We start from the raw sequence: 18,649 nt of genomic DNA, 5'->3' as shown, positions 1-18,649 counted from the left end.
TTGGCCTCAACGTTGAAGTGTCAAACGTCCAACATCTGGAAAGGAAACCACGCCAGTGTACTGTGATGTTTCACCAACATGTGGCAGACGCTGGTCCTGCCTTTCATGCTGACATCAGCAGAGAGCCCCGCCTACCTCAAAGCCTCCCCTGTCATGTATTGATCAGGATGATTATGAAGATGAGCGAGTGCAAATAAGACTGTAAAAGTCCACGAGCAGAATGTTTGGATGCTTTCTAATGATTCATGAATATCATGAGAGTGTTTGAGTGTTTTGTCTTTTCTTTGCTGACGTTTGTTACTAACAAAGACAATTTACGCTCTGTGTGTGTTTTCATCCTTACCAGCCGCACTCTAACTGCAATGAAGGAAACAAACTGTAGAAATGGTCGACTCAGTGACTTCATAAAATATTGAAGTGGTTCAGGTAGAGCCAGTTTTTAAATGACCATGAACACTGAGCGTATTGTATCTGTACAGCATGTTTTTCTATTAGACAGATTTGTAACAGAGGCCTTGCTCTCAGTAAGTTTGAAATCCTTTTCTGATTTCTTTTGTAATCTCTGATCTTTGTGTATCCTGCTCAGTTTGCATGCTGCCTGTAGGAGTTTCTGTCTTTGTATTTGAAGAGAATTCATTGAATATACTCAGCTGCTTCCCTTTGGTGCCTCACACATCACTGAAGTTTTTCAGTGTCCAGTTATTTGTTTTTAATAGCTGTTTGAATTCTCTGTATGTTTGACCCTGTAGACTGTTTAATGGACTGCTCGTCTTCCTGTTTGTAACCACTGCCTGTTTAGGACTAAAGATTTGGATTTTTGACTTTAACACAGCCTCTGCGTGTCGTCCCTTTGTGTCCTCGTCCTCTGTGAATGTGTCACAGATGTTTCCATGATAATAACACAGCTTTCCCACAGTGGCTTGCAGCAGCATTTATTCACAGCACATTTGAGAAAGGTTCAGATTAACTCGATGAGTTTATATTCAGAATGATTCTGACAGTGGGCCACTGTGAATTGTGATCTTTCATCAGGTCAATGTTTAAGTTCAGTATTTCAAAGCAGGAGCTATGAACAGTCATCATGTTGGCATTAGAATTATTATTATTAATCATTATTAATAATGTCGTTACTCATGTATAACTTTGATTAGTATACATGAATTTTATCAATAATAAAAACAATGAATAATTCATGTATAACTTTCATTGTGTTTTGTATATTAATTATATTTAAATAGAGATGTTGACCCTGTCTCTACAGTAGCATCAGTGTAACATACATTATTGGTCCAAGCTGTCATAAATGGGGAGCCTGATCCTTTATTATGAAAACATGACGAGTATTTTTCTTGTCAGTTGGGAAGAAGTTGGTCTTTTTTTCCTTCTTTTTGCTCAGTTTGTCTTTTCTTTGATAACTGAAACTCTGATCAAACCTACTCATGTTTATAGCATGTAAAAGCAACTGACAGTCCGTGGCATTGTTGTTTGTAGAGGTGCAGTGTAGTGGGAGCATAAATCAAAAGAAAACAGTAACATTTATGTAATAAAACATCTGAATGAAAATGAACAGGCCCTTTATGAACTTCAAAGGGATCTGAAAACAACACTTTTTAAAAGAGTATCTTGGGGTGTAGGTGGTCAAAATAGAAAACTGAGCTGAGACTTTAAGTTCAATCCATCCATTGGTTTTTACTTAGGAGGAAGAAATGTCAGGCTGGTGCAGGCTGGTTAGGTGCATGTGGTTATCTTTACCTAAATGAGTTCACTTTGTGGCTGCCAGGTTGGGCAGAAGTACCTGTCCCCTGTTAGGCTTAGTTAGGCTGTTCTCTTCTAATCAGACAAATAAGGCGATGACTTTCTGTGAACAGTATTTCTTATAACTCAGCAGTATAATGCATCATAAAACAATATCATTCATTCACAATAAATCAGCAGTCTAATGCAAATCATTTTAATAAATGCAATAGTTATTACCTTTAGGTTATTACCTTTAAACCTTTAGGAGAGCCGTCTCTGTGCTGTGGTTCACCCTAAATCCAGACTGGAATATCTCCAGGATCTGTCTATCATTCAGAAAATCAGTAATCTGAGTAAAAACAAGTTTTTCTAAGACTTTACTTAAAAATGGTGAGTTGGATACAGGTCTGTAGTTATTAAAATCATTACAATCCAAATTGCTCTTCTTCAGAAGGGGCCTCACCACCGCCGTTTTAAAGGCAGCAGGGAAGACACCCAACTGAAGAGAGCAATTCATCATGCATAAAAGCTCAGCCTCAAAAAATCCATAAAGTGTTTTAAAGAGTGAAGAAGGAATTGGATCTAAAAGACATGTGGTGGGTCTCACTGTGGAGAAAACCTTCTGAAGGTTCTCAGCATTAACCAGGACAAAGCTGTCCAGTGTCTCCTCAGGTACAATCGAGCCCTCAGATGTGTTTACAATCATATCGCGATTAGATAAAATATCAGATCTGATGGCGCTGACCTTTCCCCTGAAGTGGTCTGCAAACTGCTCACAGAGCGAGTCTGTGGGGGTTCTTTGGGAGCTGTTAAAATCAGGGTTAAATAAATGATCTATGGTGGAAAAGAGGACCTTGGGATTATTTTTATTAATACTGATTATTTTGGCGAAGTATGAATTTCTTGACTTCCTTAATGTATTATTGTACATTTTAAGTTGCTCGCAAAATATTTGATGGTTGATAGTATTTTTATTTTTCCTCCACCTCCTTTCTGCTGCCCTGCAATCTCTTTTGAGTTTTTTGACTTCTTCGTTTCTCCAGGGTGATGCATGTTTTACGTTAATCTTTTTGGTGGTGAGTGGAGCAACGGAGTCAAGGCTTTTCTTCAGTTTGCTGTTAAAATAACTAAAAATCAAATCACAGGGTGCAGGTAAAATCACAGGGGGGCATTTGACTAAAACCCTGGTAAGATTTGCAGCCACTTCAGAGGTTAGATAGCGCCTCCTCACAGGTCGCACCGAGGTCTCCCGCTGAATAAAACCGGTGATGTTAAAAAACACACAGTAGTGGTCAGAGACAGCCAAGTCAACAACAGAGGACACGCTGGTGGACAGCCCATGGGTGATGACCAGGTCCAGAGTGTGTCCTCTGTTGTGAGTCGGCTGCGTGACATGCTGGGTAAAATCCAAACAGTGAAGAATGTTTAAGAATTCTTTTGCTGCAGGGTCAGAAGGATTATCTATGTGCAGGTTAAAATCACCGGTTAAAATTATCATATTATATTTTGAATGTATGTTTGTTAAAAATTCTGAGAATTCCTTGATAAAAGCAGCGCTGTCTTTAGGTGGTCTGTAAACTATGACAGATAAAACTGGAGGGCTGCTGAAAACAATAGCATGGAATTCAAAAGTGGTAAAATGATCAAATAAAATTTGTTTGGTGGTGAGTGTGTTGTTGGCTAAAGATGCAGTCCCACCACCTCTCTCACCACTTCTAATAGAAAAAGAGAAATTAAAATTTGGTGGGGAGGCCTCAGTGAGAACAACTGGTGCATCCGAGCCCAGCCATGTTTCAGTTAAAAATAAACAGTCAAGTTTATTATCTAAAATTAAATCATTAATAATAAAAGACTTGTTCGACAGAGAGCGTACATTTAAAAGTGCCATACTGATTGAGACTGGTGGATTTTTGACAATAGAGTTGAATGGATGTTGATATTTTTGAAGAGGCCGGAGGTTATTAATGTTTTTGGAGTTACTGGATTTATGATAATTCTGTTGCTCTCTGTTTGTGATTATGACAGGTATTGTGTTGACTGTGGGAGAGAGCGGTCCGAGTCCAGAGTTTTGTGTATTACTGTTAAAAGTGGAACAAATATAGGAGCTGGGACCAAGGGGACATCAGTCAGTAGCAGACGGATCAGCAGGTAATGTCAGTTTGGGGTAGTGACAGGGCGATGTGCGGCAGTGCTGTACGCCAAATGCCAAATTGGCGGACAGCAAACGGCGTCCCCAGGCGTTGAGGTGGAGCCCGTCTGCCCCAAAAAGATGCCTCCTCTCCCAGAAGGCATCAAAGTTGTTAATAAAACCCAAGCCGTGGGAGACACAGGCGGAGGAAAGCCAGGTGTTAAGGCTGAGCAGCCGGCTGAAACGGCCTATCCCTCTGCCACAGGTGGGGGTGGGCCCAGAGATAAAAGCACTCACCTGCAACTGACCAAGGAGGCTGAAGAGTTGGAGGAAGTCCAACTTCAGCAGCTCAGATTGCTGTTTGGGGATGTCATTGGTGCCGATGTGGATGATGAGCCGGTTAACCTGTGGGTGGGATGCCAGAATGTTGGGAATTCTGTCCACTATGTCAACAACAGTGGCTCCCGGGAACGACAGCGTGAGCGCCCCCCTCATCCGCACGTTCCTGACGATGGAATCCCCGAGGACCAGCGTGGAGAGAGGAGGTGCCACCAAGGGCTGTTGGCCATCTGAGACGCCCGCGCCGCGACACCGGAGGTGTTCAGATGGAGATGCGCCAGCCGGACTGCGTGAGTGACTCCCAGGTTTAGCTCTGACTCTACGCTCTGCTGAATCCTTTGAACCTGCTGATCAGTAAAGCTCTACGTGCTGCAGCAGATTGACCTCATCTGTGTTCACAGGTGTGGACCTCAGCGCTGAGGTGCAGGAGACTTTCATTCAGTTCTCCCTGCAAACAGCATCCAGCCTGGAAATACTGTCATCTTTCCCACAAATGGTGCTCTTATCTCAGAGAAGAAGTCTGATGTAAATAACTGCAATCAACAGTGATGTTCTGCACAGATCACTTTTCCATTTTGCTCTCTAGATGAGTCCCAGCTGCCTGACCTTGTGTCCAGGTGATCGTCTCACTGAGGAGCTTTTGTTCTGAAAATCTCACGTCCATCACCTGTTTCCTTTTTACTATCTCTGCTCTTTCTTTATTCACAATGCTCATAATATCACACAATTATATTCATCACCTGCATGTTTTTATCCAGCTGCTGTTAGAACCAAACAAATAAAAAGGATGAAAAGCCTGAAATCCTTTGATTTATTACATTTGAAACAAATATGAGAGCATCCCTAACAGCACAGCTGAGACCTTTGTTTTAATCAAGCCTTTGTATCGACACACTTGTAAAGATTCATATACAAAACATAATAGAATAAATCAATATAAAATACACATAATCACAAAAATGCAGCCATGTTGTGAGTTTGCATCTAAAACATGCATGTTTCCCTTTGTACAGGCAGATTTACAGCAGACAAAGCAACACGCTGATCGACTTTGACCGCTGCAAAAACAAAATACCCACCAAGTCTGAAGTCGATCAGAGTAACTGTTGACAGACTGACAGACAAACAGATGCTTGATTCATTAGTGCGATTAAATGTTCTTCTTTAGCAGCATCACTTCATGTGTTTGTGTTCCAGGAATAAAGGTGTTAGGGGTTCCGAAAGAGACTCAGGCGCAGGCCAGGGTTTCCCTTTAAGCGAAGAACAGTGCGTTTATTCACAGTGAACACAATCACCAAGTGGCTATGTACAATGTGCAGGGGAAACGGGTCCGGGTCGCCAGGGTCCGTGGGAAACAGGGTTAGGGGAAAAGGTGCTCCACACTTTTTGTACAAAAGCTCCTCCTCAGTCACTCCTCTCAGAATCCGGTTCCAAAAACGATCTAAACACAAAAGGTCGGGTTAGCGGGATAATAACAAAGGGCTTTCAAGATACAGGTTGGCAGATACACAAGTTTGACTGACGCTGATAGTTCAACGATCCAGCGAAGACTAGTGCAGACTCGCCATCTAAGTAGTGCAGTAATCAGCTGGGATCAGCGGCCGGTGTGGTGATGAGCAGGTGTGTGGGCCAGCAGCAGGAGCCCGCAGTGAGCATCGCCGTGGCGAGAGAGAGAGAGAGGGCGAGAGAGCAAACAAACCACAAACATATTGCCCAATAGAGGATTGACCAGCAGGGCACAGGGACCATGACAAAAGGTCTGTTTAAACTGGACGTCTCCTCAGCATCACTCGTGCTGTCATGGTTTCAAAGCTGTGCAGAAAGAATCTGAGGGATGATACAGAGGTGACCAAAGTTACAAACATCCAGCTGTGCTGCAAATGTTTGCAGAGCTCCAAACTCTTTGGCTTTCTGCAGAGCAAGTATGGAAGAAGCACCTGAGCTAACTTCAGTTTAGACGATATGAGGAAAAATGCTGCTTCCCAAAGTTTCCTACAAGTATCCAGTTTATATTTAGAGAAGCGAAGGCTCTTTATCCTGACAACTACTCCCTGGTGGATCCCTGTCCTGTGACAGCAGCAAAGACTGTGTATCAGTATCATCAAAGCCACTTCAATAACCAGTGTTTAAAGCTCTCTAGCAGATGGACTTCAGTGGCAGCAGCCTCTGTCTGCTGTGTACAGAAGGTTCTCTGATGAAGCACACAGCAGATGCTGCACTACAACAGCAGCAGCAGCTCAGCTTCAGTTTGCTTCGACGCCCTTTTTGACCTGTGAAACAGCAGAAAATGAAACATTTCAACACCCGTTTGTTAGCGTGAGCTATTCTGCTGTTTTTCATCATTTCACAGGTGAAATAAAATCACATTTACTTCCTGTAGGAGTGATCGTGTCCAGCCTGACTGAGACCATGTGCTCCATCCTGCACAGGTAATAAACCTCTGACATGAAGGGCTGTCAAGTAGTTTTAGACAAATGGGGGTAAAAGAGACGTTAAAAGCTTAAAGAGAAACTACATTTTCTAAGAACTGTCTGACGTTCACCTCTCACACAGCGGATACGATTCTGCCCCCGCAGGAATAATCTTTGTGCTTATGAAACTGTCCATGTGTTTGCAGAAAATGTCACATGTTCAAAGCCATCCCAGCACCTGGGGTTTGTATAAGTGCAGCTGCTGGTGGGGAGATAGTCTCACTCTTCTATATAAAGAGTCAGCAGGCAGCAGATCTTCATCTGTGATCTCCTCCATCATCACGTCTTCACTCTTCAGCAGCTATGGCTTCACTTCGTGCCCTTCTGGGAGTGGTGCTGTGCTCCTCATGGTTTCTGCTTCTGCCTCAGGCCGACTTTGATTTACAGAGTCATCCATAATATTTTTTATTTTTTATTTTACTGCCCATCTATTTTCATACAAATGTCTCCGTCTTATGGAAAAGGGGTGGAGCTTATCCAACGAGGACAGGCAGGGCCCCCCCAGACAGTTTAGCAGTCTATACAGGAGGCTGACCTTTGCAACATGTACTTCTATAATGACTTCACCATTTAGGTTATTTGGTTATGTTTCACCCTGGATTTTGTGTGATAATATTTATTTTGTCCACTGATTTAAAAACAACAAACTATATGAATATAAAACAGTGTGAACAACAAAACATCAGCTTTGGAAACTTTGATGTAAAATTCTGCAGTTGTTTTCTCAGATATAGCATAAATCAAACTAACATACATCAGTGTGTTATTAATGTGCACACACACACACACACACACACACACACACACGTGTTACAATAAACAGCTCTCATGCTTCTGTATGATTCTCAGTGCTTTCCATTTGCGTGTCCACAGGTTGCTGTAAGTGGTGCTTGACTGCAGTTTGCTCTCATTTCAAGTGGTTTGCTGTCACAAAGCCAACAGGAAGTCCGGCCATGGTTGAGCCAACTGAAGATGGGTTGAAGGTGGCGTCCTCGTTTCCTCTGAGTGCGAGAGGACAGACAAAGCAAACACCGTTTGGACAGCATTAAAATATTTACACTGATGATTAATGTTGTGTCTTTGCACCTGTAGCGATACATGTTGGAAAATGGAGACTTTAGCCACCAAGACTGACGTGCCTGGAAACTTCCCTGTGAGTACGCCCACAAAGACAGGAAACAGTTTAGCCACCGCGGTTAATCCTCCATCATCATCATCCAGTATTTTCCACATCTTTTCTTCTGCTGTTTCCCTTGTTGTCAGTCATGGGGTTTGTGACTGAAATGCGTGTGGTCGACGGGAAGCCTGACGAGTACGGCCTGAATCATTCCATCAACACCGGACGGAGTGAAACCTTTGTTGAAAACAGATTATATGGTAACGTTGCATTTAGCTTCAGTAAACTGTGAAGTTACAGCAGCAGATTTACATCACGTGGCTTCACAGGAAGTAGTCTGGACCTCAGCGCTGAGGTTCAAGCAGCTCTGCTTGCAGACGGCATCCTTCCTGAAAATGTTCTTCATCTTCCTAAAACCAGAACTTTTACATTGGTGCTGAAGTTCTATATAAAAACAGCCTGAAATACAAAGTGATGTTGTGCACTGATTACCTCAAACTTTCCATGTTTCCTTCTACAGAGGAGTGTCCGCCTGAGTGTTTTGTCTGATCTGTTGTTGATCGTCTCATTGACACTGCATGCAGATCTGACACCAGGGCTGGACTGGGACAAAAAATGGTCCCGGGCATTTTGACTGGAGACCGGCCCCCCAGGTATTAAAGGAAAAACCATGAAGCCTTTGAATGAAAACAAACGCTGTTGTCACAGTGATGGACGCTGTCTTGTTGGTATACATGCATCAGTCTAATAAACTTAAACCTGCACCATCCTCCCTGTCCTGGTATTCTAAACAGGAAGTAGACTGTTGGTCGAGTTAACCTCCTGAACATCTACAACACACGGTGGAAACCTGACATTAAGACAGAGACTAGAGGTGAGACATGATCATTGCTGATTACTGATGACAGATTTAGATATATTTTCATAAACCTTTCATTTGCCACATCAATAAACAGCACGGCAGGGCAAAATATTCTTTCTAACATGGCGACCTTTAAAAAGTGAAAGGAGACAGAAAGACAGCTGAGAAAGAATCAAACGGACTTTTTGATGCATTTTACACACAGTACTGGTGCAGAATCTAGAAAATGTGGGAAACACTGGCATCATATGCAGTACTTACTTCTGAAGAAATTATGATGGGACCCTAAAAAATGACTATGTACAATAATGGATTTCTATACATTTTACATCAGATGGAAACATTTGTTGTAAGATTCAGATAATTATTTATTAAAAGTGAGACATTTTAAATGAGAACAAGAAAGAAAAGTATGTCTTTGTGCCCCCCTCTCCCTGTTAATGCCCTACCTGCCCCCCTGGCAACACTTTGCTAGACCCGCCCCTGCACAGTTACCAGCTGTCAGCTACACAAAAAGGATCCTGGTGTTATTTGTCTCTCAGAAACAGTTCATAACTTCAACTCATTTTTGTTTTGTCATGTTTTGTTCTTTACATTGTCTTTCTTCTATATAATTGTTAAACATTTAATAAATATGTCTACAAAAAGATTTTAAAAATCAGACATTTCACACAGACACCCAAATGATTTCTGACTGATGAAGGGGGCTGAAGGTGCCCTGCTCTTGCCCAGCTTCTGCTGCTCTCTCCCTGCTCACTGTCAGCAGCTGGCAGCCTCGGTCCTGCCTGAGACTCTTCATCTATCAGTGCCAAAGAATATGGGAAATAGCAACGCACAACATGCACATTACAAAACAAGCACATGAATCAGCATTACATTCATTAGTGAAGTGCTGACGTTCGTTCCTAAACTTTGGGCCTTAATTAACATCACTGTGAACTAATGTTTGCTTTGCTTCTTAACCAGTGAAGCAGCGAGGGGCTTTCTGAGGTTCCTGCTCGTAAATGCCCAAAATGAGTCGAGTATTTCTCTGCAACTACAAACTCTGCTTTCATCAGAGGTGTAAATATTACAGCACTGTGTCAGAGTCACTGAGGCTGGAACACAGAAAAAGGAAGTAGATGTATTTATTTTTAGACTTTATTGCCTGGAACCACTTTAAAAATACGCTTTGGGTCACAATTAACTGCAGAAAACCAGGAATCCACATATGAACATTATCTGTGCAGAGATTTATGCTTCTGAAGGTAAACAGTGAAAACTTGCAGCACTAAATGCACAGATAGCCAGGCGTTTCACATTTTGGGACCATCTGCCAGTTTTCATTTCTTAGGTATTGAAGAGCAGAAATGATTGAATTTTATTTACATGCTTAAAAATGTTTGCTTTTGAATATTATTTGAAGAATTACCCACACACTCAGGCACTGTGGGCCTGTTTCCCTTTGCACAACCGAGTGTTGGAAACGGGCCTTTTCTCTTTAAACTCTGAGGGGCTGTAACTTTGGCTTCTATTGGCAGATTTGCATGATTGACCCTCTTTTTAAAATAGTTTTAGCCAAGAGAATCAAGCTAACATCACTGTTTTTACGTCAGCTCACGTCACACGAGCTGTTTCAAGAAAAGTCCTCCTGTCACACAGCAATGCCTACATGAATCACACCACTCTGCTTAAATAATAATAATAATGTTTAGTGAAGCAGATGAAGCAAAGGGCTGCTTTTAATAGGCTGGGAGACCCAGGTGTGCTGCTTTAGCTGCTGAGCCTCTCATGCTAGCCTCCATCTATAAGCTGGGATCACAGGAGCACTGCAGTCCTGACTAGATCAAGGATTGTTATTCATGCAGGTGACAAAAGTTTACATTCACAGAGTCATAGGATTGAGCCTGGTTTGAAAAGCAGCTGTTTAATGCAGCTGCTTAGAGTTCACACACAGTAGAAGAATCAGACTTGAGTCACATTTCAAACACTGGAAAAATACTCAGCAAGTAACAATGAAAACAGCACAGACTCAGTATATCCTGTTCAGTCCTGTGTTTGATATGAATGTGCTGTTCAGAGAGGATCTCATGTCCTCTTTTACAAAGCCTTTGTTTCATGATGTTTGTGTATAAATGAATGTAGGTGTGTTTCTAAGTGTGAAGGAGCCCTGGGAGAAAAGACTGAAGCTTGTGCCAAAGAACAAACAGGAAAGAAAGATCAGCATTAATGAAGACGAGCACAGAAGGAGCCCAAGCATGTGTTGCTTTTTCAGATTTCTCTAAAAGTGTGTGTTCATTTGTTCCATCCTTCACAACAAACAACAGCTGACAGACACACATGCACTCTGTGTCACTTCACAGGGGCTGATGAAAGTGGACACAGTAAAGGGAGAGCTGGACCTGCTCTACACATCCTGCACTCTGTTAACAGACTTTATTCTGCAGCATCAACAGATAAAAATATATGAAGATATAGAAACGTTTAACATTGTGACTGTTCACATTAGTGAAGCTGTTACTTTGCTGCCAGGTGGGAAAAGAAGCCTAAAGCTGAGTCTGATTAAACATCTGCTGCACCAGAGAGTTTCATGGCCCTGCTTTATCCTGTGCTTGCTGACCACCTCGTCCTGAAACCTCTTCATCATCCTCACAGTTGTGTGAAGAAAGAGGGAAGCAGGTGGAAACCATCTGTGCTGCTGTGTTCACTTGTGTGTGTGCGTCTATGGTCATATCTAATGTGTACCTACAGACAAATACAAACACAAACACCTGGCATTGCACAAGAGTCTCTATGGAGCAACCTGCAGATGTCAGAGATGTGATTAGAGGGTAAAGTGGACTAGTGAGAGCATCTATGTTGTTGTTGTCTGCTGGGGGACAGCATCAGCTCCAGAGATGCATCAGGATCAGCAAACTAATCTGCAAGGCTGCAAGTGTCACTGAAGGAGTTTGAGTCAGTGAGGGACTCAAACTCACACAGCTGGTCAAGAAGGCTCAGCAGCTGCTGTATTTCCTGAGGAGGCTGAGGAAATTTGGTATGTTGGCCAAGATCCTCAGCAGGTTCTACAGCTGCACTGTGGAGAGCAGCCTGACCAGCTGCATCACTGCATGGTACGGCAGCACTACTGCAAACCGCAAACGCCTGCAGAGAGTGATAACAACTGTGGAGAAGATCATCAGGACCCCGCTGCCCTCTCTGCAGAGCAGCTACCATCACAGAGTCCAGAGGAGAGACACACCTCTGCCCTCGAGACGAAGGTTCAGAAGTGTGAAATGTAGAACATCCAGACTCAACAACTCCATCTTCCCCACTGCTATCAGACTCCTGAACAGCTGACCGACCTCAAACTGCAGTTTGCACATCAGGTCACTTTGCACACTAAGTTCATTTTGCACATTAAACTCCATGTACATCCATGTACATCGACATCTGCAGACCACACGTGTCTTCAGTTACTTATTTGTACTTATTTGCAGTTATTTATCTTTTTATTTTATTTTTTTAAGTTATTTTTTATCCTTATTTTATCTTTTTATTTATTCTTATCTTGTTCTTTTAACCCTTATCTAACTTGGCATTGTGCACGGTGTGTTTAGATTCAGTTTAAATTCAGGGACATGGAGCCCCTGTTGATCCTCTACCGAATCACACGAGCCACGGTGTGAGAACGGGTGTGGGTCTCAATCAGCCAAGGTTTTGGGTGAACCCATTGTGAGATCTAGCCCCACCCTATCATGTGATTTCCTGTGATCAAATGTCGTTAAGACGTCCAAGTCCCTCTTCAAGCAACTTAAAGAAGTCCAGACGCTTTTCTTTCCAAGCTCCTTCAACAACATCATTCATAGAACAGCTTCCAGCTTCTTTTGCTCGGCTACAATTTGGATGGATTTGCATTTAAAGATGCAACAAGACTAAAATGGTTAGGGTCAGGAGGTCAAAGGTCAGAGCTCCTGTGGGTCTGAGGGCGGCCTCACGCTGGAGAAGGATGAAGGAGTCTGACCTGAGCCAGTGTTTGACATGAACACATCAGCACTGCTGTCAGTGAGCCTAACGACAGCCGTTAGCATCATTTCAGTGTTTCAGTCATAAAAACACTTCCTGTCACTGTGGTGGTTACAGTGACATCATGCAGTTTGTGCTTTGACCTCCAGAGGGCGACAAATCAGCACAGACAGAGAGCTCCATTCAAACTTTGCTGCCATCAGGAATAATTCTTCAAATATAATCATCAGTGTTTGAGCAGTTATGATATCAGGGACAATCTAGACATGTGTGACAATACTGAACATGTCACATGACACACCTCAAACATCATGTGATCCACTCTCAGTCTGCACTTTCATTCATGACTTCAACAGGTTGAAATGAGCTTTGAAGAAACATTCAGTGAAATAAATCTTTCATGGATTCATGTGAGCAGCAGATGAACTTTGTACCAACAACATCTTCAATAACAGAGTCTGAATGAAGCTCAGGTGTTGATGCTGCTCACTGATTGGACGCTTGCTTTCAGCTCTGCTCTCAGTCTTTACTGCACAGGTGAAGGTAGAAAGTGTGACTGGATCTATAGACTGGAAACAGAGAAACATGCTGAACATTTGAAGCTTTGCAGCAGAAATGTTCATGTTACAAATACAGCCGAGCTGATCTGGGATCAGTGTGTTCACACCTGCAGCTACAACAAGGTTTCATGTCTCCACACGTCAGCATGTGAACTTTACTCTGACTCAGTCTGAGCAGTCAGACGGCATATTTTTAAAGTTAACACATCAGCACACACAGAGCTGAGCCCCTCCCACCTGTGCTGAGTTTCAGGTGAAGTCCCGCCTCCTCCCAGGAAGCAGCTCACCTGTGTGTCCGTGTTTAGTGTCCAGGGGCCCGTTCTTCGTACCTCGCTAAGTAAGTTAGCTGGATTAGATTGTTGACGACTTCGCGTGATCCTGGATCGTTTGGTTCCCCGAAGCTCATCCGGGACTTGCTGTCATAGCAACAGAAACGTAAGCATAAACCTGCTCGGGAGCAGGGGCCCGTTCTTCGTACCTCGCTAAGTAAGTTAGCTGGATTAGATTGTTGACGACTTCGCATGATCCTGGATCGTTTGGTTCCCCGAAGCTCATCCGGGACTTGCTGTCATAGCAACAGAAACGTAAGCATAAACCTGCTCGGGAGCAGGGGCCCGTTCTTCGTACCTCGCTAAGTAAGTTAGCTGGATTAGATTGTTGACGACTTCGCGTGATCCTGGATCGTTTGGTTCCCCGAAGCTCATCCGGGACTTGCTGTCATAGCAACAGAAACGTAAGCCTAAACCTGCTCGGGAGCAGGCTTACTTTATGTAAACAGGATTAGATCGCGGCCACGCAGGTATGTCCGCTTCATTTATACGAAAGCAACAGCGATATTCCACCACTGTTTCACCATAAATAAATAACATCAATGTAACTAAAGATAATGCAGCACCTGATCCTTTTATTGATGTCACACAGATACATACAGGTCATTTCCTAAAAAAGGAAAATGTACTATTAACATTCTATTACATGTATGTGATTATTACAGATGTAATTCAAATTTCAGAGTAGTAATTGTAAATTACTTCGTGTAATCAAGATGAGAGACCACGGCTATAAAAGCGAAGGTGGATTTGGGAAGTCTGTCGCAGCCATGTCCTGTCCGTTTACGCGAGCCACCCATTGAGGAAGGTGCAAGATTGATAAGGAGAGTCCTCAGAATCCAGCGTATATTGCGGGATAGACAGGATCCTTTAGCTCAGCGCGACAGTGTGCTCATTGAGAGATATCGATATTCCCGTGAGGGTATTATTTACTTAACCAACTTGTTGACGAGGGGGTGCAGGACCACCACCTGTTTTGCTCTGCCCTTTTCTTGGTTGCTGTTATGAACAAACTAACAGATTATTTCAGGGTCTCTTTCCAAGAGACGAAAAGCAATATAAGTGATAAATATTACCATTCTGTAGAATATTCTTATATTTCACTTTTACTTGTTCCCATGTTCTAGTGGGTCCTGTTGTGGCTCTAATGTGAAAGCGGATATAATATAACAATATAATATAATGTAATATAATATTGGATAATATAGTGTAATATTATAAATCTATAAATAAATAATAAAGTGACTGAATAGTGGTATTGTCATGCGCTTTGGGTGCCTTGAAAAGCGCTATATAAACCCACTCCATTATTATTGTTATTATTAAATTACTTACGAGTTTGATTTGTCAGCAACTTTCTGCCAGCCCTCTCTCCTTGCTTTTGCAGCCTTTGCAGTGTTCCCTTGCGTTTTAATTAAACTCCTGAAATCCCTCACTCAAGAGTTCTTGCTCTGCTGCCGGAAAATACCGAACGCGCTCCTTCGACATTTTCGCCGACCAATCAGCGGGTTGCCGATCAATGTTTCTACTATCGATGCGTAGCCCCTTTTACTAAGAGCACCTGGCTGCAGCCACTGTGGAGCTCCACAGTAACCGGAAACACGTGACCTCCACAGTAACCGGAAACACGTAACTTCGATTAAATCGACTTTGACAGCGAAAACTAAATTGCGTTTTTGTCACTATTGATGCTGCTGAGAAATAAAAATGGTTTTAAGTGGGGGGTTTTTAACACTCTGGGTTTGTTCAAAAAAATTCACCATCCCCTAAATTGTTCGTGGCCAAAAGTGACACTTGCTGTTTCACTGATTTTTTTTTTTTTTTTTTACAGTACATCGCGTGCGTTCTGATTGCTGTAGACCATTGTCAATCAATCTAGTCCAGTGTCTCCTGTACAGGAGCGGTCCCTAATAGGCCCACGGACCGGTCCCGGTCTGTCAGTCTTTTGGTACCGTTCCGCGAGAGTTGATCCTCCGGTGTGAAATGTATGCTTGTAGTTGTGTGTCTTATTTTGAAAGAACTATTTACGCGTTACCATAGCGACCAGAGAGCGTTAAGAAGCAGAGAGGAGGATGTCACTGTCATTGTTGTTGGCGCACAGCTCAAGTCACGTTTATTATTATATTTACAAAATACCACAGTTTCTTTTTTTTATTCTTTTGTTGTATTTCTCCGCGACACCTTAAAGGTCGTTCCCTGAAAATATTGTCTGACATTAAAGTGGTCTGTGGTGCAAAAAGGTTGGGGACTCCTGCTGTACAGTACAGAATGCGTTTAGCTTGTCGAATTTACATAAATCTTCGATCGCTAGCAGTGTAACTCTGAAGTGCTGTACTGTATGTTTGTAAGTTTTCTCCCAAACAAACACAACAATGCCGACGAAACGTTTTGCACCCTCAAATGCACCTTTAAATTCCATAATACTGGACTTATGTTTCTAAGAAGGTTTGAACTCTAACAGTGTTTAAACAAAAGAGAAAAGTGTGAAAATGTTCATGCCTGTCTGAGAAAAGTGTATAAAGCATGTAGTGAGGGGTTTTACAGTCTTAACATCTGTAATAATTGTAAAAAATAAAGTTGGCTACTTCATGGATTTCACCTACCGCAGGTTATTTTTTGAACGTAACACCAGCGATAAACGAGGGGCTGCTGTATTAGTAATAGTAGTGTCTGGGACATCTAATTGATTAACATCAACATTGATTATTATGCACTAATATTTTTGTTCAAGGAGAACCAAAAATATAAAACTCTTTCAGCTTGTTTGTTGCCAAAAATGGCCACTTTTTGTGTATGTTCACAAAATGCTATAAAATGTAGATTTCTTAAAACATTTATCTACTTTTACCGACGTGACTCTTTAAAACAGCACCAGTCCTTTTCATCAAAATCAAAATTGTATCTAAATTTTTTACTCTTTATAGCCAGTTAGGTTATATATTACCATTAACTTTTCAGATAAAACGGTGATAAAGTCCTAATGTTTTCATGAAACTTCCTTTTTTTCCCCATCTGAGCATCGGGGAAAAGGCTGTCTTGCAATTGTTGAGGTCACTAGTGTGTGCCCCATTTCTTCCAGGATCACTCTCTTTATAGGTTTTAGTGGACTCCTAGTACTGCGAAGTGGTTTCATGGTACAAAGGGATTGTATTCCAAGATCTGGGAGACTGTAGAAATGAGCAGTGGTGCCCTTCCTACCATCTTTCCAGAAAAATAAGTGATCTGGAAGCTGTTAGGCTGACTTACAGCAGCAGCACTTTCTGCACCTGCATAAACTCCAGGACACATTTACTAACGATGTTTGTTGCTGTATGTGCTGCAGCTTTGAATTTTTTAATAATATATATTTTGTTAATATTTTGGCTATGGTGTCTTGTTATGAAATGTAAGAGTAAAAGTGTTTTTAGCAGGTGCTTCAAAGCTAAGTTTGACTGGGAAACTCAAAGCTCAATTGGCTGCATCAACAGAAATTCACTGCAGCCTATGTAATATTTCATGCGTCATAATTTATTCTACTGAGTCTTGCAAATACATATTTGTGTGGCAATGTCATGCACAACACACACAACTATTAGATCCTTAAGATCAAACCCGTGTCATTGTTTTGGTCCACTGCAGTGCAGTAGTCAAAAAAAAGAATAAGTGAAGTGTCCACAGATGGCCAGGATAGAGCCCAGAGTGTTAATGTTTAAAATGTATAAAAATATTATTGATTACAATTCTTTACTGTTAATATCAACAATAAGCTTTTTATTTTGAAATTACAAGTTAAAAAAAAATGCTGTTACATTTACATTTAATGCTGTTACACTGTAATCCTTTATTATAAGTATGGACACAGAATAAAGTGAACAACATATAAGTTTGATTTGAATTTTGTACTATGCAAAAAGCAAAACAAAAAAACAACAACATATTAAACAAACAAACAAACACAGCCAGTGCCTTCATTTGTCCATTACATGTCAAACATAGCACTGACCCTTAGCCCCTGCTCATCAGCACATGCTTTCAAAAAGAGCTCCATGTCCTCTGCAAACTGAAAAACAAAGAGGAACAAGTCCCTTGCTCCAGTGTCTTCTTCCTCTGACATGTCTCTTAAGACCCTCTGCTGGTCCCCTTGATTTAAGGACAGATATTTTGGCATTGTTACGTGTCCACGGAAAAGTGCCTTATTTTGGACAACCCACTGCACTGTTTAAAGTGAATACTGACCTGACTGACTTCCTGGAACTTGCGCTTTTTCAGTCTGAAAATGGGCACGTGTTGTCCTTCAAGCACAGCTTTGGCTTCCTCTCTCCAGTGTGCAAATAGCTTACCAGAGCTACGAAGAGTAAGGCCACAGTGAGGGCATGTCATTTTCATGGACTTTCCGTCAGCTGCAGTTTTATTGAACACAGAGGGTAGAGCATATGAATGTTCTAACAAAGACTCAGAAAATGGTTCAGATACAGAAGACAAAACCTTGGGGGGGAGACGGGTCTCCTCGGAGAGTTCAGCGGGGAGCAGTCCTGATAATGGTGGCTGACTTGGCATTGAAGAATGCTGACAAGACAATAAATGCCTTGCCATATCCCCACGCTGTATGATTGTAATCTTACAGACAGGGCGGTGAAAGTGTCCTGTTGTCCTGCAAGGCAGCCTGCACCGGCATATCATTTTATCTGTAAGAGAAAAAAACAAACAAACAAACAAACGTAATTTAAATGTAGTTGTATAGAATGCAATCAATTTGTCTAACAATCAGATTGTACATGTTAACAAAAACATCCAAGCCAACCTCAATAATGAAAGCAAAATGGTATGGATCACAAAAGTTATGTCAAGAAAAGTGGTGAAAAGTAAATAAAAATATATTTTATAAAAACACTATTTTTGTTGCAGATGAATGAACTGAACTGTACAATATCAACAGCAACTTTTAAGTCAACAAAGATACTGCTGAAGTGCCTAAAAAAGTGCATATTTATAACTATAAAGTATATTTAATACAAACATACCTTTGAAAGGCAAAGCATTTTTTATATGCACACTTGATGCTCCTCAATCTTTGCCCTGAAAGTGGGGCACAGAGGGCAGTGAAAGAGTCCTCTGCAACACGTGTTGCATTCCTGCAGTTCTG

General features: G+C 41.9%; 1 protein-coding gene and 1 long non-coding RNA gene across 2 annotated transcripts in view; one reads left to right on the top strand and one right to left on the bottom strand.

The window, feature by feature from the left end:
* LOC146672589 (NACHT, LRR and PYD domains-containing protein 12-like) overlaps positions 1–18,649 on the bottom strand; it is a 236,742-nt gene that overhangs the window by 160,047 nt on the left and 58,046 nt on the right. The gene's annotated exons all lie outside the window — the stretch shown is intronic.
* LOC146672592 (uncharacterized) lies at positions 7,959–11,334 on the top strand. Its single transcript, XR_014910583.1, has 3 exons — positions 7,959–8,052; positions 8,313–8,666; positions 10,997–11,334. It is a non-coding gene; the product is annotated as an uncharacterized LOC146672592 (long non-coding RNA).

The sequence above is a fragment of the Rhamphochromis longiceps genome, linkage group LG3 (genome assembly GCF_057381845.1).
Source record: "Rhamphochromis longiceps isolate RC_006_pf linkage group LG3, R_longiceps_female_GT1.1, whole genome shotgun sequence".
Lineage (NCBI taxonomy): Eukaryota > Metazoa > Chordata > Actinopteri > Cichliformes > Cichlidae > Rhamphochromis > Rhamphochromis longiceps.
This window is presented reverse-complemented; position numbering and strand designations above follow the sequence as displayed.